Source organism: Pleurodeles waltl, chromosome 6, assembly GCF_031143425.1.
Source record: "Pleurodeles waltl isolate 20211129_DDA chromosome 6, aPleWal1.hap1.20221129, whole genome shotgun sequence".
In the NCBI taxonomy this organism is placed as follows: Eukaryota; Metazoa; Chordata; class Amphibia; order Caudata; family Salamandridae; genus Pleurodeles; species Pleurodeles waltl.
The window spans coordinates 299,271,369-299,299,356 of record NC_090445.1 but is presented as its reverse complement, the minus strand read 5'-3'; positions in this window follow the sequence as shown (position 1 = coordinate 299,299,356).

Genomic DNA, 27,988 nt, shown 5'->3' with positions numbered 1-27,988 from the left:
CCAGCAGTCATAATACGCCGAGCGGAAAACCGCCACCACTGGCGGTCTTCAGCACGGCGGTCCCTCTGCAGTCTTGTGAAAAGACCGCTGAGGTCAAAATGACCCCCTACATTCTGTATTCAGTTTAGCTGCCTATTGGCTTTGACATGACATTAGACATTACATTTGATATTTAGGTTAGCTGCCTATTGGCTTTAACGTGGAGTTAGACATTGCAGTTGAGACATTGCAGATCAGCTGTGTTTTTCCAAGCTGTGTTTTTCACACCAGACTATAGCTGATAAGAGAGAGTACATTTGGTGTTTTCCTTTCTTCTCAGCGTTGGGAAGAGGAGGGGTCTAGGACATCTAGCCAGTCTCCAAAGGCTTGCCTTCCTTTCTCGAGTCTGAGAGGAGGGGTCACGTTTTTGAAGGATGGCTCTGGACAACAGCAGAGTTAGTTAGATTGAAACTATCTTGACTTCAGACAGGAACGGAGGCGTCAGTGGCCTGTCTCCCATTTGGGTAGAAAATCTCTTTCTCGCAGTTGAACCGGAGTCATCAACTTGCAGGTCCCAGAAAGATGAAGCTGAGTTATAGGCCCTACAGCCTTGCCCTACGGTGATGCAATTTTGAGTTATATGCTTTGCTTTGAAGTTATGCTATAATATAATCACATGTATTTGCTGTGTACATTGCAACTGAGAAGTACTTTGATATATTTTGCTTTCATTGCTGTGACTACTTTTGAACGTGTGCTTCCAACCTACTGATTTCATCTCTCAGGAACCTCGTGGTGAAGTAAACTAAGAAGTGCACTCCAGAGAAAGTTCTGTAAGCTCGGTCATGAGATAAGAGCAGGAAAGCAGAACATTTTGGCGAAGTCGTCAGTTTTGGGAGTCAAATTGGAGATTGTTTATCAGGACTATGTGAGTCTTGGGATGAGTGCTGTGTTAACGCATATTTAGAAAATGTGCCTTTTGAAAGAAATAATGTTCCTTTTGTTCTTGACAGAAGGGTTTGGATACTTTTGTCTGCTTACAGAAAAATGCAGTAGAGATGTAGGCAGTTGGAACATGAAAATAAGAATTTACGGGAGCAAATTAGCCAGAACAGATTACTGCAAGATAATGCTGAAATCTATAAAACTGCTGTTTTAGAAGAATCTGGCTTTTCTCATTCCAGTAATGAGGAGGTTAAAACAGCTGTGTGCCAGTCTGAGCCTCAGTGTGAGCAAAACACCCCACAGTTTTTGGCAGTTGAAGTGCATTCCTTAACAGATAACACTGAGACACTGAGAACAGAGCTCAGAATGTGATTTACAGACCGCTTTTGCAAAGTCTGATGCTTAAAATTAATTCAGACAAGGCAGAAGTACTTTCGCAAAATGTGCAGTTACTGGGAATTCAGTGGAACCCAGAAAATAGACAGATCTCACAAGTAAAATAAAAGATTTTAGAGTTTTTGCACTAAGCAAGAGACACCGAGTTTCATGAGCTTGTTTGATTTTTGGAAACAGTATAGCCCTTATCTGAGTGAAATCTTAACACTTTGGTACAAAGTAACTAGGAAAAACATGAGCAGCTGCACGCTTTTGATTTGGCAAATGAAATAATTCAGACTTTAGGTTTCTGCGTAGTGCAAGAGAGAAACATTGATTTACATGTAAATCAGGAACAGGGGAAGACAAGAGTGCCCCTAGAACTTTGGAGTATGAAAACTGAAATATCAAGCATGCAGTGGGTGATGAGTTTACCTAAATCTCACAGTTTAGGACAGGCACAGGAGGCTAGTATCATACACTGGATTTGGTACATGCAAGACAGGGCTAGAGGCACTGCAGCCCTACATGTACAATGTGTGTCTGACTTTAAAGCAAGAGCTGCTTGAGATGTGTCATTTTTACACTGATTCTTGGTTCACTGCCAATGGTTTAGCCGTTTGGTTTTCCACATGGCTTGTACATAACTGGTTCAATTTTCTTGCAGATGTTAAAGAGAAAAATTCAGAGTCTGAAGTGTCCACCCAGAATTCTGACTTAGTGGGGATGGCTAAGTGTGTGTACCAGAAATGTGGAAATCTGGGAGAAAAAGCAATTTACCGGTGGGCAGATATTAGAGAGATGCACATTCACGCACAACAGCAATCTGTCCCACAAACAGTCACAGAGCAGTTGGGGAGAGGAAAGTTACCAGGACAGATATGGCAAATTGATCAGGTTTTAGGGGGAGTGATTGCTGCAGATTACCAAGGAGAAATCAAAATTATGCTGATAACTGGAAAATAATCTGATTTATTCATACAGATTGGAGACAGAATGGCCCAGCTTGTTATAAGTGCAGTGAATGTAGGTTTGGTAAAGAAGGAGTCTGCCCCAGCCCTTCTAACAGTGCAAAGAAAGGGAAGCTGTGGTGCAGCAGATAAAAACCTCAGTGCTGAGGTGTGGGTTGAAGCCCCAAATGACCCTCCAGAATCTGCAAAAATCATAATAAAGGGCCCCAAGATTATAAAACAAGGAAAGGAAGAGGAAGGGCACATTTCCGATGACAAATGTTATTTGCAAGAAAAGTCATACTTTTTTCTTTTGCAGATCCTACCACGTCTCGCCATTGACCATGAGTGTGCTGTGTGGTCTCCCTTCTGGTGTGTGCGTGTGGGGTCGGGGGAAGGACTGAACCCCCAACCTGAACCCGATTGATTAAAATACAAACCCCATGGATCCATTTTGCGCAACTGGCACCTTCAGTTCAAGTTCAACTTGTTTGATTGCATTCTTCCACTGGAACTAAGCAACCTTAACTGTTAACTGTCTGTGTTTATTCGTATGGAACTCTGACTTTTGCTTACATTCCAGCAAACCTTTCAGGTGGACCATGCACCTTTACATGAGTGGAACTCATGCTACATCAAATTGCTATTTTAGATACACTGTTCAATCAGTTATTATCTCAATCAGAGTATATAAGTTTCAGTCTTTTCTGTGTAGATGTATCTGATGTGAAACGTTATGAGATCAATATGTTAATCCACTTCTATTGCTTTACAGTGATTGCTTTTATCATTCAAATCTGATTTGCTTATAATGTTTTTTTTGTTTTGTTGTGTTGATGTTTTTGTTTGAAATAAGAGGTATGTAAACAAAAATGCATTGGTCATAGGGTGGAATGTGATGCTATTAATTGTGTTTGACCAATGACTTTGTGTTTCACCACTGCACATATTAGTTGCTCAATGTTCACCAGTAGCACATTAGGGGGGTCATTACAACCCTGGCGGACGGTGTTAAAGCGGTGGTAATACCGCAAACAGGCCGGCAGAAAAAAAAAGGGAATTATGGCCGTGGCGGAAACCGCCAACAAAGACAGCCACTTTAACACTCCGACCGCCACGGCGGTACAGACAAGCAGCCCGGCGGTCACCGCCAACAGACAGGCGGAAGACAAAGTACCGCCCACAGTATTACAACAGGCCAATCCGCCACCTTTTCCGGGGCGGATTCACCATGGATAAAAACACGGCGGAAACAGCCATTTCAATGGGAAAACGCTCACCTTAACACACTCCACGAGGAAGGAGGGCACCATGGAGCCGGAACTCCAAATACTCCCTGCGATTGTGTTCCTGCTCCTCTACGAACATCAGCAACGCCGGCGCCGAAGACAATGGTGAGTATTTCACCTACGACATAGGGGAGGGGGGAGGCAAAAGTCAGGGACACACACACGCAACACCCCCACCCCCACCCCGACCCTCACCCACTACAACACACACACCAATACATTTTCAAACATCACAGTGACAACCCCCAACCCCCCCGGAAGAATGCGAACACAAAAGGAAATGAGTACAACCATTGTAATGTATCAAAATACAGTAACCAAATGTATACAGAAATATATACACATTCCAATAATTTACATCACGATTAGTAGTGCAGGTATGCACCATTCAGTGTCCGTGGACCACTGGGCCCAAAATGCATGGGCGAGGCCCACATCAGATACCTGTCCAGAAACAGAGAGAACACTGCAGGGGCATCAGATAGAAATACAACAGGCACCTCAGGGGGAAAGGAAGGGGGGGGCACCTCAGCCGGATGACAGCACCACGCCAGATCCACAACGGGGTTCCATGCTGTAGGAGGCTGGCCTGGTTTGTAGTGAGCACCAAGGGGTACCTACACTCTTCACCAGGTCCAGGTATCCCTTATTAGTGTAGAAGAGGTGTTCTAGCAGCTTAGGCTGATAGAAAAGGTAGCTTAGCAGAGCAGCTTAGGCTGAACTAGGAGACATGCAAAGCTCCCACTATACCACTGGTGTCATATGCACAATATCATAATAAAACACAATACACAGTGTGAGAAACTGGGGCTGATTGCAGAGGCCCCATAACTTTTTGCCCCCATTTTCCACTTTATGCTGGTGTTTTCCTGGCTCTGATGGTGCCCTGGGTACTGCTAACCAGTCCCAGGGCCTGTGCTCTGTGTAAAATGGATATGCAAATTAGGCTAATTATAATTGGCTAAGTTAACCTACCTATAAGTCCCTAGTATATGGTAGGGCATGTAGGTTTAGGGACCACAGCATAGGTGGTGCACACCTAGGTGCATTGCTGAGGTGCCCATGTAATTTTAAAAGCAAGCCTGCCTTGCTGGCTGCTTTTAAATTAAAGTTATATGCAAATTCGACTTTGGAATTAAAGGTACTTCCAAAGTCTTAAACTACCTTATTTTTACATATAAGTCACCCCTAAGGTGTGCCCTATATGCCCCTAGGGCTGGGTGCCATGTAACTATAAGCAGGGACTTTATAAAAATAGATTTATAAGCCCTGGTGAGGTAAAAACAGCCAAATTCGTTTTTCCCTCATTGAAGTAAATGGCCTTCATAGGCTAGAATGGGCAGACTTTATTTTAAATTTTAAAGTCTCCTTAAATGTTACATACCAAGAATTTGGTATCAAATTGATTGTTATAATAAATCCCACAACTTCCAGTTGTTGGATTTAATATAACTAGTTCAGGTAAAAAGTTTAGACTTTACCTAAAAAGTTGCCAATTTCAGCTCTGCATTGTTTTTGCTGCTGTGCTCTGATTGGCCAGCCTGCAGCAGCTTCTGCCAGGCTACTTTAATGAGGTGTGAAGTGGCCTGGCTTCACACAAAGGAATGTGCTTGGGGGAGAGAATCTCCCCTCAGCAGATGGTGAGGCAGGAAGGGGGAGGGCTGCCAAACTGGTCTTCAAAGGCAGAGAAGGACATCTGGAGCACCCAACAACACCCCCACATCCTGCAACCCCAGACAGCTAGGTGCCCCCTTGATTAGATTAGGAGAGGGCAGGAGAGGGGTGTGTTTATGATTTTTAGCCACACCAGTGGGTGGGCTCAGCCAGATCTCTCCTCCAAAAATCAGATTCATCCATTTTGGATTTTTAGAGACTGTTGCCTTCTGGGATGGATTTTTGCCACACTTCCCAGGAAGTGGTCATCACAGGGGGACGACCCTGTCCCTGATTGGAGAACCAGGGCCCCCCTGCTTTTCACCCAGGAGCAAGGATAAAACTGGCAGACCTGCACCCACGCCTCAGATCCCCACCAAATTTCAAGAAGAAAGAACTTAAGGAGAAGAAGGACTGCCCTGCTGGACCCCTGGCCTGCACCTGGAACCTGCACTCAGAAGGACTGCACCAGCTGCACACTTGGGCTTCACCACAAGAAGGACTTTGCCTGGCTTCAACTGGTTCAAGGAGGGACTCCCTGTTTGCTACAGGTGAAAAATTGCTAACCAGAGTCCCCTGCACCAACTCCTGAAAGAAGGGACCAGCTGACCACTGCCCAGTGGCCAAAAAGGAGTTTGTGCCAGGTGCATTCTGGGAGTTGAAGTCCGCACCCCCAAGGACCATCACAGAACTTCTGGACCCTTGGGGTGAGCTGTGGACCCCAAAAGAACCTTGAAAGAACATCTGGGTGAAGCCCCAGAAGTTTGGAAAAGATTGGAGAATTTTTGAAAAAAAGCTCCATAAAGTGACCGACCCGACGCGGAAATTCTAGCCGGCTTGCCTCAACCGCGACCCGGCCTGACTTCGTGGTTCGTCCCGGTAAAGAAAAACATCCAAAAAAGAGACTAAGTCCGAACGTAAAAAGTTGACCGGGACCTCCCAGCCATCGTATCCGAGAAGGGCTCCATAGACGTCGGATCAAGATCCAGGTTTACCCCGGTCGAAGGATTTTCATCTCGAAAAAACGACTAAGTCCGAAGGTAAAAATCACCACCGAGGAAACCGACTTCGCGTATCCGGACAAGGGCTCCAGGAGGTCGGATTCAACTGGCAGGTTCGTCCCGGGGAAGAAAAACATCAAAAAAGAGACTAAGGGGGTGATTCTGACCCCGGCGGTCTTAGACCGCCGGGGCCAGGGTCGGCGGGAGCACCGCCGACAGGCCGGCGGTGCCCCGCAGGGCATTCTGACCGCGGCGGTAAAGCCGCGGTCAGACCGGCAACACTGGCGGTCTCCCGCCAGTGTACCGCTGCCCTGTTGAATCCTCCAAGGCGGCGCAGCTAGCTGCGCCGCCGAGGGAATTCTGACCCCCCCTACCGCCATCCAGTTCCCGGCGGTCCGCCCGCCGGGAACCGGATGGCGGTAGGGGGGGTCGCGGGCCCCTGGGGGCCCCTGCAGTGCCCATGCCACTGGCATGGGCACTGCAGGGGCCCCCGTAAGAGGGCCCCTACAAGTATTTCACTGTCTGCTTGGCAGACAGTGAAATACGCGACGGGTGCAAATGCACCCGTCGCACCTTCCCACTCCGCCGGCTCGATTACGAGCCGGCATCCTCGTGGGAAGGTCGTTTTCCCCTGGGCTGGCGGGCGGCCTTTTGGCGGCCGCCCGCCAGCCCTGGGGAAAACTTGAAATACCCGCCGCGGTCTTTTGACCGCGGCGCGGTATTTTGGGGGCGGAATTCTGGTGGGCGGCCTCCGCCGCCCGCCAGAATCAGAATCACCCCCTAAGTCAGAAGGTAACTTTTTAACCGAGGCCTCCCGCGACTTGTAGCCGAGCAGGGCTCCATCGCGGTCGGCCTGAAAGTTTGACTTTGCCCCGGTCCTGGTGCAACCAGATGACCCGATTGGCGCTTTTTGTTTCTAAGCGCTAGAAAATAATAATACTTTAAAAATTCATATCTCCGGTTCCCCTGAACCGATTTTAATCGTTTTTGTGTCATTTTAAAGATAAAAATATAAGCTATTTTTATGAATTGGTTTTGGATTTTTAAACTGTTTCCTGTGTTTTATTTAATTACTGTTTTGTGATATTTGAATGCTTTACACTTTGTCTCCTAAGTTAAGCCTTGACGCTCGATGCCAAGCTACCAAGGGTAGAGCTGGGATTAATTTACTGAGACCTAACTGTACCTATGTGGAGGTTAGTGGCTTGTTGCTAGGTGTAGGTACCTACCTGCCCTACCAATAACCCATTTTCCAACACACAGATATACTAAAAATAAAGGTACTTTATTTTTTATGACAATATGCCAAAAGTATCTCAGTGAGTACCCTCAGTATGAGGATAGTAAATATACACAAGATATATATACACAATACCAAAAATATGCAGTAATAGCAAAAGGAAGTAATGCAAGCAATGTATAGTCACAATAGATTGCAATGAGAGCACATAGGTATAGGGGCAACACAAACCATATGCTCCAAAAGTGGAATGCGAACCACGAATGGACCCCAAACCTATGTGAGCTTGTAGAGGGTCGCTGGGACTGTAAGAAAACAGTGAGGGTTAGAAAAATAGCCCACCCCAAGACCCTGAAAAGTAGGTGTAAAGTGCACCTAAGTTCCCCAGAGAGCACAGAAGTTGTGATAGGGGAATTCTGCAAGGAAGACCAACACCAGCAATGCAACAAAGGTGGATTTCCGGACGAGAGTACCTGTGGAACAAGGGGACCAAATCCAAGTGTTGCGACAAAGTCGAGATTGGGCAGATGCCCAGGAAATGCCAGATGAGGATGCAAAGAAGCTGCCACCGGATGGTAGAAGCTGTGGATTCTGCAAGAACGAAGAGGACTAGGAACTTCCCCTTTGGAGGATGGATGTCCCACGTCGTGAAGAAGCTTGCCGAGGTGTTCCCATGCAGAAAGACCGCAAACAAGCCTTGCTAGCTGCAAGGATTGCGGTTAGGGTTTTTGGATGCTGCTGTGGCCCAGGAGGGACCAGGATGTCGCCAATTGCGTGAGGAGACAGAGGGGGCACCCAGCAAGATAGGGAGCCCTCACAGAAGCAGGCAGCACCTGCAGAAGTACTGGAACAGGCACTACAAAGAAGAGTGAACCGGAGCTCACCCGAAGTCACAAAAGAAGATCCCATGACGCCGGAGGACAACTCAGGAGGTTGTGCACTGCAGGTTAGTGTGTCGGGGACCCAGGCTTGGCTGTGCACAAAGGAAATCCTGGAAGAGTGCGCATGAGACGGAGCAGCTGCAAATCACGCGGTACCCAGCAATGCAGTCTAGCGTGGGGAGGCAAGGACTTACCTCCACCAAACTTGGACTGAAGACTCACTGGACTGTGGGAGTCACTTGGACAGAGTTGCTGAGTTCCAGGGACCATGCTCGTTGTGCTGAGAGGGGACCCAGAGGACCGGTGATGCAGTCTTTTGGTGCCTGCGGTTGCAGGGGTAAGATTCCATCGACCCACAGGAGATTTCTTCGGAGCTTCTAGTGCAGAGAGGAGGCAGACTACCCCCACAGCATGCACCACCAGGAAAACAGTCGAGAAGGCGGCCGGATCAGCGATACAAGGTTGCAGTAGTCGTCTTTGCTACTTTGTTGCGGTTTTGCAGGCGTCCAGAGCAGTCAGCGGTCGATTCCTTGGCAGAAGGTGAAGAGAGAGATGCAGAGGAACTCTGATGAGCTCTTGCATTCGTTATCTAAAGAATTCCCATAAGCAGAGACCCTAAATAGCCAGAAAAGGAGGTTTGGCTACCTAGGAAGGAGAATAGGCTAGCAACACAGGTAAGAGCCTATCAGAAGGAGTCTCTGACGTCACCTGCTGGCCCTGGCCACTCAGAGCAGTCCAGTGTGCCAGCAGCACCTCTGTTTCCAAGACGGCAGAGGTCTGGAGCACATTGGAGGAGCCCTGGGCACCTCCCCTGGGAGGTGCAGGTCAGGGGAGTGGTCACTCCCCTTTCCTTTGTCCAGTTTCGTGCCAGAGCAGGGCTGGGGGATCCCTGAACCGGTGTAGACTGGCTTATGCAGAGATGGGCACCATCTGTGCCCATCAAAGCATTTCCAGAGGCTGGGGGAGGCTACTCCTCCCCAGGCTTGACACCTTTTTCCAAAGGGAGAGGGTGTAACACCCTCTCTCTGAGGAAGTCCTTTGTTCTGCCTTCCTGGGCCAAGCCTGGCTGGACCCCAGGAGGGCAGAAACCTGTCTGAGGGGTTGGCAGCAGCAGCAGCTGCAGTGAAACCCCGGGAAAGGTAGTTTGGCAGTACCCGGGTCTGTGCTAGAGACTCGGGGGATAATGGAATGGTCTCCCCAATGCCAGAATGGCATTGGGGTGACAATTCCATGATCTTAGACATGTTACATGGCCATGTTCGGAGCTACCGTTGTGACGCTGTACATAGGTAGTGACCTATGTACAGTGCACGCGTGTAATGGTGTCCCCGCACTCACAAAGTCCGGGGAATTTGCCCTGAACAATGTGGGGGCACCTTGGCTAGTGCCAGGGTGCCCACACACTAAGTAACTTAGCACCCAACCTTTACCAGGTAAAGGTTAGACATATAGGTGACTTATAAGTTACTTAAGTGCAGTGGTAAATGGCTGTGAAATAACGTGGATGTTATTTCACTCAGGCTGCAGTGGCAGGCCTGTGTAAGAATTGTCAGAGCTCCCTATGGGTGGCAAAAGAAATGCTGCAGCCCATAGGGATCTCCTGGAACCCCAATACCCTGGGTACCTCAGTACCATATACTAGGGAATTATAAGGGTGCTCCAGTATGCCAATGTGAATTGGTGAAATTGGTCACTAGCCTGTTAGTAACAATTTGGAAAGCAAAGAGAGAGCATAACCACTGAGGTTCTGGTTAGCAGAGCCTCAGTGAGCCAGTTAGTCATCACACAGGGAACACATACAGGGCACACTTATGAGCACTGGCGCCCTGGCTGGCAGGGTCCCAGTGACACATACACATACAACTAAAACAACATATATACAGTGAAATATGGGGGTAACATGCCAGGCAAGATGGTACTTTCCTACACATGCCCATTGATGTATCCTGGGGAGTGCAAAGCCACAGTCTCTCAAGTCGATAACAGTGGGTGGGTTGCCCACTGTATCATCCTGGGGAGTGCAAAGCCACAGTCTCTCAAGTCTCTACAGTGGGTGGCTTGCCCACTGTACCATCCTGGGGAGTGCAAAGCCACAGTCTCTCAAGTCTCTACAGTGGGTGGCTTGCCCACTGTACCATCCTAGGGAGTGCAAAGCCACAGTCTCTCAAGTCTCTACAGTGGGTGGCTTGCCCACTGTACCATCCTAGGGAGTGCAAAGCCACAGTCTCTCAAGTCGATAACAGTGGGTGGGTTGCCCACTGTACCATCCTGGGGAGTGCAAAGCTACAGTCTCTCAAGTCAATAACAGTGGGTGGGTTGCCCACTGTACCATCCTGGGGAGTGCAAAGCCACAGTCTCTCAAGTCGATAACAGTCTCCACTGGTTCTGGAGGGGGACTGGTGCCCAGAGTGCATCACTCTCCCCGTGACGGTCCCAGTTCCGTCACTGCCCCTGCCCCTGCCGCACATGGGCTAGCGATGCTTGTGTTGGCGGTGCTTGCCCTTTTCAGCGGTGCTTGCCATGGCGGTCTTTGCCCTGTTCAGTGGTGCTTGCCATGGAGGTCTTTGCCCTGTTCAGCGGTGCTTGCCTTGTTCAGCGGTGCTTGCCATGGCGGTCTTTGCCCTGTTCAGCGGTGCTTGACTTTGCTGTCTCTGACCTGTGCAGCGGTGTGTGCCATGGCGGACCCTCATTGCCCAGCGGGGCTGTGGCTGCCGGGGCCCTCCATGGCATTGACTCTGGCGGTGGTCTCCTGACCAGTGACGATTGTACTGCCCTCCTGGGCACTGACTCTGGCGGTGGTCTCCTGACCAGTGACGATTGTGCTGCCCTCCTGGGCACTGACTCTGGCTGTGGTATCCTGACCAGTGACGATGGAGCTGGCGGTGGCCTCCTGGGCAGCGGGGATGATGGCGGCCTTCTCCGCCGTGCTGCTTTTCCCAGACTTTGGCGCTTTCTTCTGCCCCTTCCCCACCTTGGGAGGAGTCACAGCTGACTCAACACTCCCCCCGGGACCCTTGTGAGCGGCTTTGCCAGCAGGAGTCTTCACCCTCTCCCGTCGGGCACTGTCCAACTTCTGGTGCCTCACGGGGGGGACTGGCTGTGCTTTGGCTACGTGTCACACTGGCTGCCATGGTGTCTGGTGCACTCCACATACCTCTAACAGGCACCACTGGTACCGGACATTTTTTGGCTGAGGTGCTACTACGGGACCTATGAATTGGAGGGGGGCTGGTGGGAAAGAGGTCAACGTTGCTCAGGAATAGTTTCTGATGAACACTGGGATGGGTAGCTGGAGGGGGTCTGGGAGTGGAGGAAGAGGAGGTGGTTGTAGGAGGAGTCACCTTTGATGATTTGGGTGCAGGTGCATGTTCAGGAGGCTGTCATGAGGTGGATGGATGTTGGGTGTTTGTGTGCCTGCGTTTGTGTACTTTGGGAGTGGGCGTCACAGACACACTGGGAGAGGACACAGGGGACATGTAAATGGTAGTGGGGGTGGTGAGTGCAGGTGAGCAGGGTGTGGTGCTGGGTGTTGTGGTGCGAGTCCTAGTGGCTGTAGTGGTAGTGCATGCAGGTGAGAGTGTAGACGACACTGGGAGGGAGGAGGTAGACGAGGAGGAGGGGGACACAGTGGAGGCAGTGGATGTTACTGTGTCTGTATGTGGGTGATGCTTGTGTGGTGCCTATGTTTGCTTGAGCTGCCCTTGTGTGTTGACGTGTGTGCAGGCTGGTCTGATGGTGTGCTTGGGATAGGCTGAGGTACAGGGGATTTGATCTGGGTGCAGGAAGTTGGAGGGGGGAGGCTAGACACAGGGACAATGGCTGCCATCAGTGCTGAGGCCAGAGATTGCAGGGTTCGATGATGGGCAGCCTGACCAGAATGAATGCCCTCCAGGAATGCATTAGTGTGTTGCAACTCCCTTTCTACACCCTGGATGGCATTCACAATGGTAGACTGCCCAACAGTGAGTGACCTGAGGAGGTCAATGGCCTCCTCACTGAGGGCAGCAGGGGTGACTGGGGCAGGGGCTGAGGTGCCTGGGGCGAAGGTGATGCCCACCCTCCTGGGTGAGCGGGCACGGGCGAAGGCTGATAGGCTGCTTGGAGGGCAGTGCTGGTGGGGGGGTGGCGGCTGTACCTGTAGAAGTGGTGGGCACAGATGGTGCCGCCACCACAAGAGAGCTCCCATCGGAGGACAAGTCCGTGTCACTGGTTGCTGATCCGGTGACCGCCGTGAAGCTCCCCTCGCCCTCCATCCCACTGGTGTATTCTGAGTCTGTGGTGTGGCGCTCCATGGCCATGTGGGATGCAGCCCCCTCGTGCTCCGGTGCCACTGTACCTCCGCCTGATGATGCTGATGCACAAAAGAACAGGGAGACCACAAAAAGGGGTGGGGAAACAGAAGAAAGACAGGTTGAGTGCATGGCTTACCGCTACCGTCGGCGGACAATACAGACACAGCAGCCCCATGCACTACGCCGCGCTCTTGGGTTCTACAGATGCAGTTACTGGGATAAGGCCTACATGGCTATGGTGGACATCTGCACACATAGATGACACAGGGGCATGTATACCTGTACTTGGCACTCTACAGAGGTGGGGTGGGGTGGCACATGGCCTGCATTACAGAGGGGCCTAGCCTACGGAACTCGCCCTGGCCTAGGAAAACCCACAGACCTCCTCCCGCACCCAGACCCCTCCACTGCGCGCAAAGTCAGCAGAATGCGAGTGTACTCACCCCCTTGTGTCTGCTGTGATGCCCTACAGCGCCCATCCAACTCAGGGTAGGCCACCGCCAGGATCCTGAACATCAGGGGGGTCATGGTGCGACGGCCACCCCTCCCACGTTGGGAGGACATCCCCAGCTGTGCCTCCACCGTCTTCTTGCTCCAGCGGCGAATGTCCTCCCATCTTTTACGGCAGTGGGTGCTCCGTCTCTGGTGGACCCCCAGGGTCCGGACGTCCTTGGCAGTGGCACGCCAAATATTCTTCTTCTGGTGGGCGCTGACCTACATGACATGTACAGGGGGAGAAGAGAAGTTATTGGCTACTGCATCGTCGAAGTGAGTGGCCCCCATCCCTACCCTTGCCATGTGGCACATACATTCACACTCCTTCATGCTTGCAGAACTCTGCCCCCTTCCTTCTTACATCCCGCCCTCTCCACCCAGGCATAGCCCATACAACTTGCACCCTATGTACTCACCTGTTGGTCTGGAGGACCGTGGAGTAGCGTGTACTGGGGGAGGACCCCATCCCCGAGCTTCTCCAACTCCTGTGCAGTGAAGGCAGGGACCCTTTCTCCAGACGCACGTACCATTGTCTCTTCCAGACCGAGGTCACAGCAGCACTTGTAGGTCCTCTCCTGTCGAAGATCAGGTGTTGAGTGATTGAACAGATAGAAAATGGCGGTCACGTCCGCGGCGGTAATGTCTGCGGTGGTGCGTATCATCACCGCCGGCGCACTTCGTCATTGGCTCCTGGGACCCATAGGGTCCAATGCTAACCAATGCAGCATTGCGCCGCGGTCTTTGACCGACTACCGCGACGGCGTACAACGCCAGCGCAGTTACCTCACATCCAATTGTCCCAGTTAGAGGTCAGGCAGCCGCCATTTCAGGGGCCCACATGGCTTCATTTTCAACTGCGTCACACATACCTAGGCCTGGACTCAACACTCTTACACACAACTTTTTGGATTATGTTTCGTGTTCAGTGTAGCTGTGGGTACATACCTCTGAGTTGCTTATCTCTGTGGTTGCTTTTGTCCTTCCTAGGCACCGTCAGCTGGGACATGTGAGGAGATGGCGGAATCCTCCGGTGTACCGACTGCTGGTGGACCTGTTGACAATGGAGGAGCGACATTTATTCATCACCTACAGGTTTGACCATGCCACAATCCAGGAACTGTGTACCCAGTTGGAGCCAGACCTGATGTCAGCAATCCGCCATCCCACAGGGATCCCCCTCAAGTGCAGGTGCTATCAGTGCTCCATTTCCTAGCAAGTGGGTCATTTTAGACAACAGTGGCCATGGCATCAGGGATGTCCCAGCATATGTTTTCCAACGTGTTGTCCAGAGTGTTGTCTGCCCTGCTGAAACACATGAGGAGCTACATCGTTTTCCCTCAGGTGGAGGATTTGGCTACTGTTAAAGGTGACTTCTATGCCCTGGGACATATCCCTAACATTATAGGTGCTATTGATGGGACCCATGTAGCTCTGGTCCCCCCCACAGGAGTGAACAGGTGTACAGGAACCGGAAGTGTTATCATTCCATGAATGTACAGATGGTATGTTTGGCAGACCAGTACATCTCGCAGGTAAATGCTATGTTCCCTGGCTCAGTGCATGACGCCTACATCCTGCGGAATAGCAGCATCCCTTATGTGATGGGTCAACTCCAGAGGTACCGGGTGTGGCTATTAGGGGACTCTGGTTACCCCAACCTGTCATGGCTATTGACCCCAGTGAGGAATCCCAGGACCAGGGCAGAGGAACACTACAATGAGGCCCATGTGCGGACTGAGAGGGTGATCGAACGCACCTTCAGCCTTCTGAAGGCCAGGTTCAGGTGCCTCCATATGACAGGTGGATCCCTATTCTACTCACCAAGGAAGTTGTGCCAGATCATCATCGCCTGCTCCATGCTTCACAATCTTACTTTGCGACGCCAGGTGCCTTTTCTGCAGGAGGATGGTCCAGATGACGGTGTTGTGGCAGCTGTGGAGCCTGTGGACAGTGATGAGGAGGAAGCAGAGGAAGAAGACATTGACAACAGGGACTCTGTCATACAGCAATATTTCCAGTGACACACAAGTGAGAACACTTTCTTTACTAAAACATTTACTTTCACACTTCTACCTCTATCCTGTCTGTCAATTTCATGCAGTATTTGGTAACTGAGTTGTACATTTCCATTACGGTTTCACAGGTGTGGTTACCAATGTGTGTCATCTGCTTGCATCCTTCATGGACTTGTGATGTGTGACATAGGTATGTTGACATTACTATTGAGAACGGATTTTGTCATTGTCATAGCTAATACACTTTTTCAAAAACACAGACTGACTCCAGATTGTTTTGTGGTTCAAGGGTGTTTATTGAAGTACTAATTATTGGAAGGGGTGGTAAAATGGTGATGGTGGAGGAATGTCCATGGCAGAGTCCAGTCTATTAGTCTCACAGATGCACTGCCCATATGGGAATAGGAAGCGGAGCTGGGGCAGTTTAAGTATGGACAGGGTGACAAAGTGGGACAGCGGGATGACAATCAGGGTGGTCTCATTTTTTGGCGGGGGTCTTGCCATCGTGCTCTGTCCTGTTCCTGGATCTCAGGGACCGCTTGAGGTGTGGTTTTCCGTCTGCAGGAGGTGGGGTGCTGGTGTGGTGGTCCTGTGGCGGGGCGTCCTGTCCACTAGCGCCGGCGGAGGTGGTGGGCAGTTCATCGTCCATGCTAGTGTCAGGGGCCCCTTGGAGTGCCACGGTGTCCCTCATGGTGTTCAGTATGTCCTTCAGCACCCCTACGATGGTGCCCAGGGCGGAGCGGATGGTTCTGAGTTCCTCCCTGAACCCCAAATACTGTTCCTCCTGCATGCGCTGGGTCTCCTGAAACTTGGCCAGGACCGTAGCCATCGTCTCCTGGAAGTGGTGTTATGCTCCCATGAAAGAGGAGAGGGCCTCGTGGAGAGTGGGTTCCCTTGGCCTGTCCGCCCGTGTCGCACTGCAGCCCTCCCAGTTCCCCTGTGTTCCTGTGCCTCCGTCCCCTGGACCGTGTGCCCACTACCACTGCCCCCAGGTCCCTGTTGTTGTTGGGGTGGTGGGTTATCCTGGGTTCCCTGTAGTGGTGGACACACAGCTGATTGACGTGTCCTGGGGACAGAGGTATGGGCCCGCTGGGTGGGTGCTGTACTGGTGTTTCCAGAGGGTGGAAGGTCAGTGTTGGGTTGTGCCTGTGCGAGGGGAACCGACTGCCCACGATGGTCCGGGCTGGTCATCTAGATCCAGGTGGACAGAGCTGCTGTCATCACTGTGGGCCTCTTCTGCTGGTGGGGTGGAGATGTCTGGACCCTCCTGTCTGGTGACGTTGGTTAGTGGTCCTGCAGGGGTATAAAAGCATGATTATTGTATCTGTGTGTGTCATGGTGTGCAATGGGTGGGTGAATGTGTACCCCAGTGCTTGCATTCCTGTGTGGGACCTTGTGTTATAATGGTTTAGGGGGTTGTATGGGTATGTGCAGTGGGCATGCTTTAGTGATGGGTGCCCATGCTTTGTTGTTGCATGCAGGGCTTGGTGTTGGGATGGGTGGTTTGTGATGTTGGGACATATTTGAGGAGTTGGGGTGATAGGGGAGGGGGTGAGGGTGGGGGTGTGTGATAGCATGCAGGTAGGGGGATATGATAGTTAAGATTTGACTTAACAGTGTCCATTCCTCCCCGACTCCTCCGAGGCCCTCAGGATGCATAATGGTCAAGACTTGCTCCTCCCATGTTGTTAGTTGTGGGGGAGGAGGTGGGGGTCCGCCGCCAGTCCGCTGAACCGCGATGTTGTGCCTGGAGACCACGGAACGCACCTTCCCCCGTAGGTCATTCCACATCTTCCTGATGTCCTCCCGATTTCTTGGGTGCTGTCCCACTGCGTTGACCCTATCCACGATTCTTCGCCATAGCTCCATCTTCCTAGCTATAGAGGTGTGCTGCACCTGTGCTCCAAATAGCTGTGGCTCTACCTGTACGATTTCCTCCACCATGACCCTGAGCTCCTCCTCCGAAAACCTGGGGTGTCTTTGGCGTGCCATTGTGTGGTGTAGGTGATGTGTGGGGTGGTGTATGTGGTGATGAGTGTGGTGATGTGTAGTGGTGTGTTTTTTTTTTGTGTGTGGATGTTGTGTGCCTCTGTGTGGTGGGGTTGTCTATTGCTGTGCTCTCTCTGTCGCCTTCGTCTCTATTTTTTGGTCGTAGGGGTTTGTGGGTGATGTGGGTGTGTGTTTTATATTGTGTTGGGTGTGTGGGAGTGGTGTTTGTATGTGGATCAGGTGTGTGTATTTTGAATTGTCCAATGTGGCAGTGTTTTGGAGATGTGTGTTTATTTTGAGCGCAGCGGTGTGTACCGCCAATGGAATACCGCGGTTGAAAGACCGCCGCGTAGATTCGTGGGTTGTAATAGCATGGGCGTGTTTCTGTTGGCGTGACGGTTGAGGTTTTGCTTTCGCCAGTTTATCACTGACCTTTGGTGTGGTGGTGTTGTGTGGGTGTCTGAATTTCGGCCGATTCCGAGATGTGTGTCATAATAGCTGTGGCGGAATTCCACGGCCGCGGCGGTGTATTGGCGGTCTTCTGCACGGCATAAGCCCCTTTTACCGCCAATGTTGTAATGACTCCCTATATGTTTTGTTCAGTTTAGCTGTCTATTGGCTTTGACATGGCATTAGCCATTTCATTCTGTATTCAGGTCAGCTGCCTATTGGTTTTAACATGGCATTGGACATTACATTTGGTATTTAGGTTAGCTGCCTATTGGCTTTGACATGGCGTTAGACATTACATTCTGTATTCAGTTTAGCTGCCTATTGGCTTTGACATGACATTAGACATTACATTTGATATTTAGTTTAGCTGCCTATTGGCTTTAACGTGGAGTTAGACATTGCAGTGGAGACATTGCAGATGAGCTGTGTTTTTCCACAAGATAGACCAAGCTGTTTTTTTCACACCAGACTATAGCTGATAAGAGAGAGTACATCTGGTGTTTTCCTTTCTGCTCAGCCTTGGGAAGAGGAGGGGTCTAGGACATCTGGCCAGTCTCCAAAGGCTTGCCTTCCTTTCCCGAGACTGAGAGGAGGGGGCACATTTTTGGAAGGATGGCTCTGGACAACAGCAGAGTTAGTTAGATTGAAACTATCTTGACTTCAGACAGGAACGGAGGCGTCAGTTGCCTGTCTCCCGTTTGGGTAGAAAATCTCTTTCTCGCAGTTGAACCGGAGTCATCAACTTGCAGGTCCCAGAAAGATGAAGCTGAGTTATAGGTCGTACAGCCTTGCCCTATGGTGATGCAATTTTGACTTTTATGCTTTGCTTTGATGTTATGCTATAATATAATCACATGTATTTGCTGTGTACATTGCAACTGAGAAGTACTTTGATATATTTTGCTTTCATTACTGCGACTACTTTTGAATGTGTGCTTCCAACCTACTGATTTTGTCTCTCAGGAACCTCGTGGTGAAGTAATAATAACAACAACTGTCTTCTTTAAACTAAGAAGTGCATTCCAGAGAAGTTCTGTAAGCTCGTTCATGAGATAAGAGCAGGAAAGCAGAACAAGGGCACAGATGGTGCCCTCCTTGCATAAGCCAGTCTACACCGGTTTAGGGAACCCCCAGTCCCTGATCTGACACGAAACTGGACAAAGGAAAGGGGAGTGACCACTCACCTGTCCATCACCACCACAGGAGTGGTGCCCAGAGCTCCTCCAGTGTGTCCCAGACCTCTGCCATCTTGAATCCAGAGGTGTGAGGGCACTCTGGAGGCCTCTGAGTGGCCAGTGACAGCAGGTGACGGCAGAGACCCCTCCTGATAAGTGCTTACCTAAATAGGTGGCCAATCCTCCTCTGAGGGCTATTTAGGGTCTCTCCAGTGGGCTTTTCCTCCAATAACGACTTGCAAGAAATCACCAGGGTTCCTCTGCACCTCTCTTTTTGACTTCTGCCAAGGATCGACCGCTGACTGCTCCACGATGCCTGAAAAAACTGCAACAAAGAAGCAAGAAGACTAGCAGTGACATTGTAGCACCTAATCCTGTCGGCTTTCTCTGCTGTTTCCTGTTGGTGCATGCTTTGGGGGCTGCCTGCCTTCATCCTGCACTGGAAGCCACAAAGAAATATCCTGTGAGTCGATGGAATCTTCCCCCTGCTCCAGCAGGCACCAAACTTCAGTGTCACCGGTACTCTGGGACCCCTCTCATCCTGATGAGCATGGCCCCTGGAACACAGGTGGTGGACCCAAGTGACCCAGACTGTCCAGTGGTCCAACTGTCCAAATTTGGAGGAGGTAAGTCCTTGTCTACCCTCTCCAGACAGTAATCCTGTGCACCATGTGAACTGCAGCTACTAGGTCTTCTGTGCACATTTCCAAGAAATCCTTCGTTCACAGCCAAGCCCAGGTCCCCAGCACTTTGTCCCACGATGCTCAGCTCCCTGAGTTGAGCTCCAGTTTCTTGGGACCCCCGTTTGCAGTGTTGAGATGACTGCCACATTCTGACTTTTTGAACCCATGTTCAAGTGCTTCTGTGGGTGCTACCTTCTTGTGAATAGGCTCTCTACGTTGCTGAGGGCCCCCTCTTTCACCTCTCCCAAGTTGCGACATCCTGGTCCTTCCTAGGCCTGGGCAGCACCCTTTTTATTTAACCACAATGCTTGAAGCTAGCAAGGCTTGTTTGTGGTCTTTTGCCAAAGAAACAACTCTGCATCCTCCAGCACTCCGTGGGACATCTTTTACACGAAGGAGAAGTTCCTAGCACCTTTCGTTGTTGCAGAATATTCAGCTTTTTCTATCTGGAGGCAGCCATTTTGCACCTTCATCCGCAGTTTAGTGGGCTCCTGCCCCTCTGGACACTTTCACAACTCTTGGACTTGGCCCCCTTCCTTTGCAGGTCCTCAGGTCCAGGAATCCATCTTCAGTGCTTTGCAGTCTGCTATGGTCTTTGCAAAATCCTCTATCGCGAGTTTAGTGTGTTTCTGGGGGAAATAGTAGTACTTTACTCCTAATTTCCAGGGTCTTCGGGTGGGGTTTCTTGGACACCCTTAGTGTTTTCTAACACTCCCAATGACCCTCTACACATAGGCCCTCATTCCGAGCCTGGCGGGCGGCGGAGGCCGCCCGCCAGGCTTCCCCCCTCCGAAATACCGCTCCGCGGTCGTAAGACCGCGGAGGGTATTCCGAGTTTTCCCCTGGGCTGGCGGGCGGTCTTCACAAGACCGCCCGCCAGCCCAGGGGAAAACTCCCTTCCCACGATGACGCCGGCTCGTAATAGAGCCGGCGGAGTGGGAAGGTGCGACGGGTGCAGTTGCACCCGTCGCGTATTTCAGTGTCTGCTTTGCAGACACTGAAATACTTTTAGGGGCCCTCTTACGGGGGCCCCTGCCGTGCCCATGCCATAGGCATGGGCACGGCAGGGGCACACAGGGGCCCCGCGACTCCCCCTCCCGCCATCCGGTTCCCGGCGGGAAAACCGCCAGGAACTTGATGGCGGGAGGGGGAGTCGGAATCCCCATGCCGGCGCAGCATGCTGCGCCGGCTTGGAGGATTCCTTTGGGGCAGCGGGAAACCGGCGGGAGACCGCCGGTTTCCCTTCTCTGACCGCGGCTGAGCCGCCGCGGTCAGAATGCCCCGCGGGGCACCGCCGGCCTGTCGGCGGTGCCACCGCGTCCCACGGCCCTGGCGGACTTGTTCCGCCAGGGTCGTAATGACCCCCATAGTCCGTTCGTGGTTTGCATTCCACTTTCTTAGTATATGGTTTGTGTTGCCCCTAGGCCTATTACATCCTACTGTATTCCACAGTGTTTGCACTATTTTCTGACTGTTTTACTTACCTGATTTTGGTTTGTGTGTATATTTTGTGTACTTTACTTACCTCCTAAGGGAGTATATCCTCTAAGATATTTTTGGCACATTGACACTAAAATAAAGTACCTTTATTTTTAGTAAATCTGAGTATTGCCTTTCTTATGATACAGTATATATATGATATAAGTGGTATAGTAGGAGCTTTGCCTGTCTCTTAGTTCAGCCTAAGCTGCTCTTCTATAGCTACCTCTATCAGCCTAAGCTGCTAGAACACTACTAATCTACTAATAAGGGATAACTGGACCTTGCACCAGGTGTAATTACCAACCGGTACCCACTAAAAGCCAGGCCAGCCTCAAGTACTTGTAACTGCTTTACCACTTTGTCATTGGTGCTTTTCGTAAGAAAACCATATCTAAATACTTAGAAATATGCACAGTTAACCTAAACAGTCTAACTTTCTTTCTAAAAACGTTCTAAAAAGTTTCAAAAAAGCTTGAAAAAGTTTTTCTTGTTTCATTAAAAGTTTCTAAACTTTTTTTCTCTCTCTCCTAAACTCTTTCTTTCACCTATGTCTGTAGTAGAGGCCACTCCCAAAATTGTGCAGACAACTTATGACAAATTAAACTTTAAAAGTTGGAGTGGTCTCTGTATAGAAAGGAGTTTAGGGATCAGTACTTGGTAGACTCAGATCTGACCTCTCCTCAAGAATTGGGAAAGAAGGGGGACAAATGGGCCAGAACAAGAGTGAGCAGAAAAGCTCATACAGGCGGTGACATGGATGGCAAGGAGAAGGATTGTAAGTCTTCTGACAAGGGTGGGGACAAAGATAAAAATAATTCTGAGTCTTCATCAGGCCCACAAAAAGCCTCTGGGGGAGGTGGGTCCAAATCCTCTTTGAAACAATCAAAAGAAGCAAAGGTGTTATTTATGTAAAAGTAAAGGCCATTGGGCAAGTGATTCCACACCAAGGCTCCCATTACCACACCCCCAGCTGCGTCCTCTAGTGCTCCTAGTAATGGCAGTGGTGGTGGGAAGACTACAAATAGCCAATCAAAGGGTGTAGCTGGGCTCACCATTGGTAATGTAGTTGGGGTTGGTCTTGTTAGGGAGACCATAGAGGCTGTTTTAGTCTCTGATGGTAGTATTGATTATGCCACCTTGGTGTTGAGTTTGAGGCCTACAGGGATACAGGAGCCAGTGTCACTATGGTGATTGAGAAACTGGTTGCCCCTGAACAACACCTACTTTGTCAGCAGTACCAAGTGATTGATGCTCATAACAACACTCTTAGCCACCCCATGGCTGGTGTGAATCTCAACGTGGGGGGGGGTTGTTACTGGTCCGAAGGAAGTTGTGGTAGCCAGTGATTTACCTGTATACGGCTTACTAGGCAATGATTTGGAGACATCAGCTTGGGCTGAAGTGGAGTTGGAGGCTCTTGCAACAATGCTGGGCATTCCAGGGCATATCTTTGCTCTCACAAGGGCTCAGGCCCAGAAGCAAGGAGGACAGGGAAACTTGGATCCTGGAAAAATGGACCAAGTGCTCCCAAAAGCTAGGGGTAGAAAGGATAAATCCTTGGCCACTATCCCTCCCTCTCAAAAAGATTCCCCTTTTGAGGAAGAGGAATCCTCTCCCTGTACAGAACCTACACCAGATGAGCTAGCAGCAGACACTGCTGAGCTTTTGGGTGCAAGGGGGCCTGGTAGGGAAGAGCTGAGTGTGGCACAGCAGACCTGTCCCACACTAGAGGGTTTAAGACAGCAAGCTGTCAAACAGCAGAATGGGGATATCACTGATAGCCATGAAGTCTATTGGGAAGATAACCTCCTCTACACTGAGTCAAGGGACCCTAAACCTGGAGCTGCCAGGAGATTGGTCATCCCTCTGCAGTATAGGGAGTTTCTTCTGACTTTGGCACATGATATTCCTTTGGCTGGGCATTTGGGCCAGAGTAAAACATGGGACAAACTTGTTCCATTGTTTCACTGCCCTCACATGTCAGAGGACACTAAGGAGTTTTGTCGTTCCTGTGTGACCTGCCCAGCCAAAAGACTGATGGCACACCTGAGGCCCCCTTAAACCCACTTCCAGCGGTTGGGGTGCCCATTGAAAAAGCAGGGGTTGACATAGTTGGCCTCCTTGACCCTCCAACAGCTTCAGGCAATATATTCATCGTTGTGGTAGTGTACCATGCCACTAGGTACCCTGAAGCTATACCCTTAAGGACCACTACAGCTCCTGCAGTGGCAAAAGCCCTCCTGGGAATCTTTTCCGGAGTGGGTTTCCGTAAGGCAGTGGTGTCAGACAGAGGTAGTAACTTCATGTCTGCATACCTCAAAGCTATGTGGAAGGAGTGTGGTGTAATTTATAAGTTCAATACTCCTTACCATCCACAGACAAATGGTCTGGTTGAGAGGTTTAATAAAACTCTCAAAGGCATGAGCATGGGACTCCCTGAAAAACTCAGGAGGAGATGGGATGTCCTGTTGCCATGCCTCCTTTTTGCTTATAGGAAGGTACCCCAAAAAGGAGTGGGCTTTAGCCCCTTTGAACTCCTCTTTGGGCACCCTGTAAGAGATCCCCTTGCTCTTGTAAAGGAGGCTTGAGAACAACCTTTAAAAGCTCCCAAGCAAGACATTGTGGATTATGTACTTGACTAAGATCTAGAATGGCAGAGTATATGAAAAAGGCCAGTAAAAACCTTCAGGCCAGCCAAGAGCTCCAAAAGCAATGGCATGACCAGAAGGTTGTCCTGACTCAGTCCCCCCAAGACAGAAGGTGTGGGTATTGGAGCCTGTTGCCCCAAGAGCACTCCAGGAAAATGCAGTGGACCCCATCTGATAATGGAGAAAAAAGGTGAGGTCACCTATTGGTAGACATGAGCACTGCCAGAAGTCCCCTTAGGGTGCCTGAAACCTTATTATGACAGGGCTGACTTAACCCTGCTCATGGCCACTGATGAGGGGCCGGAAGAAGAGAGTGACCCTCTCCCTGACCTCTTCTCCACTACTGGATCTGATGGCTTAGTGGAGGGAGTTGTGCTTGCAGATTGCCTTACTGCTGAGCAGAAGGACAATCGCATAAATCTCTTAGATCAGTTGTCTGACCTCTTCTCACTGATCCCAGGTACAACTACCTGGTGTGACACATAATCAACACTGGAGACAGTCTACCTGTCAAAAGTAAGATTTGTAGGCAGCCTGACCATATCAGAGATTACATTAAACAAGAGGTACAGAAAACGTTAGATTTAGGAGTGATTGAACCGTCTGAAAGTCTCTGAGCTAGGCCAGTAGTGCTTGTCCCCAAACCTCACAGCAAAGATGGTAAAAAGGAAATGAGGTTTTGTGTGGACTATAGAGGTCTCAATCAAGTAACCAAAACTGATGCTCACCCTATACCCAGGGCAGATGAGCTGATAGATACACTGGCTTCTGCCACGTATCGAAGCACTTTTGACTTAACTGCAGGGTATTGGCAGATTAAGTTGTCAGAAGATGCTAAACCTAAACTACCATTTTCAACCTTTGGGGGGCACTGTCAGTTCACTGTTAAGCCCTTTGGACTGAAAAATGCACCTGCCACTTTTCAGAGGTTGGTTAATACAGTCCTCCAAGGATTGGAAGCCTTTAGTGCAGCATATCTAGATGATATAGATGTCTTTAGCTAGACCTGGGATGATCAGCTGGTCCACCTGTGATAAGTTTTGGAGGCCCTGCAAAAGGCAGGCCTCACTATCAAGGCTTCAAGGTGCCAGATAGGGCAGGGGAAAGTAGTTTATGTGGGCCACCTGGTAGGTGGGGAACAGATTGTACCACTGCAGGGGAATATTCAAACCATTGTGGAATGGGCTCCCCCTACAACTCAAACCCAGGTGAAAGCCTTCCTAGGTCTCACAGGGTACTATAGAATGTTATTTAAGAATTATGGCACTATTGCTGCCCCTCTTAATGACCTCACATCCAAAATGATGCCTAAAAAGGTACTATGGACAGATAGCTCTCAATGGGCTTTTGATGAGCTCTCACACGCCATGTGCTCTGCACCTGTCCAAAAAAGCCCTTGTTACTCCAAGAAATTCATAGAACCAGACTGATGCTTCTGAATTAGGGGTAGGGGCAGTTCTATCACAGCTTAACACTGAGGGCCAGGATCAACCTGTTGCTTTTATCAGCAGAAGGTTGACCCCTAGAGAAAAGCTCTGGTCTGCCATAGAAAGGGAGGCCTTTGCTGTGGTCTGGGCGCTGAAAAAGTTGAGATCATACCTGTTTGGAACTAACTTTATTGTTCAGACAGACCACAAACCTCTATTATGGCTTAAACAAATGAAAGGTGAAAACCCTAAATTGCTGGGGTGGTCCATCTCCCTACAGGGAATGGACTATACAGTGGAACATAGACCTGAGAGTACCCACTCCAATGCAGATGGACTCTCCAGATATTTCCACTTAGACAATGAAGACTCAAACCGGCAAGGTTAGCCTTATTGACCCTCATTTGGGGGGTGGGAGGGTTGTGTAGGAAAGTACCATCTTGCCTGGCATGTTATCCCCATTTGTTCATGTATGTAAGTTTGTTTTTGCCTTTCTCACTGGGATCCTGCTAGCCAGGACCCCAGTGCTCATAGTTTGTGGCCTGAATGTGTATACCTGTGTAGTGACTATCTGTATCACTGAGGCTCTGCTAACCAGAATATCAGTGCATATGCTCTCTCTGCCTTTAAAATTGTCACTATAGGCTAGTGACCATTTTTAACAATTCTAATTGGCACACTGGAACACCCGTATAATTCCCTAATATATGGTACGTAGGTACCCAGGATATTGGGGTTCCAGGAGATCCCTATGGGCTGCAGCATTTCTTTTGCCACCCATAGGGAGCTCAGACAAACCTTTACACAGGACTGCCACTGAAGCCTGAGTGAAGTAACACACACGTTATTTCACAGCCATTTTCACTGCTCTTAAGTATCTTATGAGTCACCTATATGTCTAAACTTCACTTGCTGAAGGTTAGGTGCAAAGTTACTAAGTGTGAGGGCACCCTTGCACTAGCAACGGTGCCCTGAAATAGTTCAGGGCAATTTCCCCGGACTTTGTGAGTGCGGGGACACCATTACATGCGTGCACTACATATAGGTCAACACCTATATGTAGCTTCACAGTGGTGACTCCTAATATGGCCATGTAACGTGTCTAAGATCATGGAATTGTCCCCCCATGCCAAATCTGGTATTGGGGTGCCAATCCCATGCATCCCCGGGGCTCCATTATGGACCCCGGGTACTGCCAACCCAACTCTCTGGAGTTTTCTCTGCAGCTACCGCTGCTGCCACCCCACAGACAGGGTTTTGCCCTCCTGGAGTCTGGGCAGCCCAGTCCCAGGAAGGCAGAACAAAGAATTTCCTCTGAGGGAGGGTGTTACACTCTCTCCCTTTGGAAATAGGTGGTAAAGGCTGGGGAGGGGTAGCCTTTCCCAGGCTCTGGAAATGCTTTGAAGGGCATAGATGGTGCCCTCCTTGCATAAGCCAGTCTACACCGGTTTAGGGAACCCCCAGTCCCTGCTCTGGCATGAAACTGGACAAAGGGGAGTGACCACTCCCCTGTCCATCACCACCCCAGGGGTGGTGCCAAGAGCTCCTCCAGTGTGTCCCAGACCTTTGCCATCTTGAATCCAGAGGTGTGAGGGCACTCTGGAGGCCTCTGAGTGGCCAGTGCCAGAAGGTGGCATCAAAGACCCCTTCTAATAGGTGCTTACCTGACTAGGTGGCCAATCCTCCATCAGGGGGCTATTTAGGGTCTCTCCTGTGGGCTTTTCCTCTGATAACGACTTGCAAGAATTCACCACAGTTCCTCTGCACCTCTCTCTTCGACTTCTGCCAAGGATTGACTGCTGACTGCTCCAGGACATCTGCAAAACAAAGTAGCAAGAAGACTACCAATGACATTGTCGCACCTAATCCTTTTGGCTTTCTCAGCGGTTTACTGGTTGTGCATGCTTTGGTTGCTGCCTGCCTTCATCCTCCACTGGAAGCCACGAAGACATCTCCAGTGGGTCGATGGAATCTTCCCCCTACTCCAGCAGGCACCAAACTTCAGCGTCACTGGAACTCTTGGACCCCTCTCATCCTGACGAGCTTGGCCCCTGGAACACAGGTGGTGGACCCAAGTGACCCAGACTGTCCAGTGGTCCAACCGTACAAATTTGGAGGAGGTAAATCCTTGCCTCCCCTCTCCAGACAGTAATCCTGTGCATCATCTGGACTGCAGCTACTAGGGCTTCCGTGCACATTTCCAAGAAATCCTTCATGCACACCCAAGCCCAGGTCCCCAGCACTCTGTCTTGCAATGCTCAGCTCCCTGAGTTGATCTTCGGCTTCATGTGCACATTTCCAAGAAATCCTTCATGCACACCCAAGCCCAGGTCCCCAGCACTCTGTCTTGCAATGCTCAGCTCCCTGAGTTGATCTCCGGCTTCATGGGACCCTCTTTTGCAGTATTGAGATGACTGCCATGTTCAGACTTCTTGAACCCATGTTCAAGTACTTTTGTGGGTTCTGCCTTCTTGTGCATGGGTGATCTACTTTGTTAAGGGCTCCCTCTGTCTCCCCTCCCATGTGGCGACATCCTGGTCCTTCCTGGGCTCGGGCAGCACCCTTTTCTTCAACCTTGATGCTTGCAGCTATCAGGGCTTCTTTGTGGTCTTTTGCCAAAGAAACAACTCTGCATCCTCCAGCATTCTGTGGGACATCTTCTGCACAAAGGAGAAATTCCTAGCACCTTTTGTTGTTGCAGAATCTTCAGCTTCTTCCATCCAGAGGCAGCCATTTTGCACCTTCTTCCGGGGTTTAGTGGGCTCCTGACCCCCTGGTCACTTTTACGACTCAGGTCCTGAGGTCCAGGAATCCGTCTTCGGTGCTTTACAGTCTCTTGTGGTCTTTGCAAAATCCTCTACCATGAGTATAGTGTGTTTCTGGGGAAATAGTAGTACCTTACTCCTACTTTCCAGGGTCTTGGGATGGGGTATCTTGGACACCCTTATTGTTTTCTTACACTCCCAGTGACCCTCTACACACTACACTAGCCTAGGGGTCCATTTGTGGTTTGCAT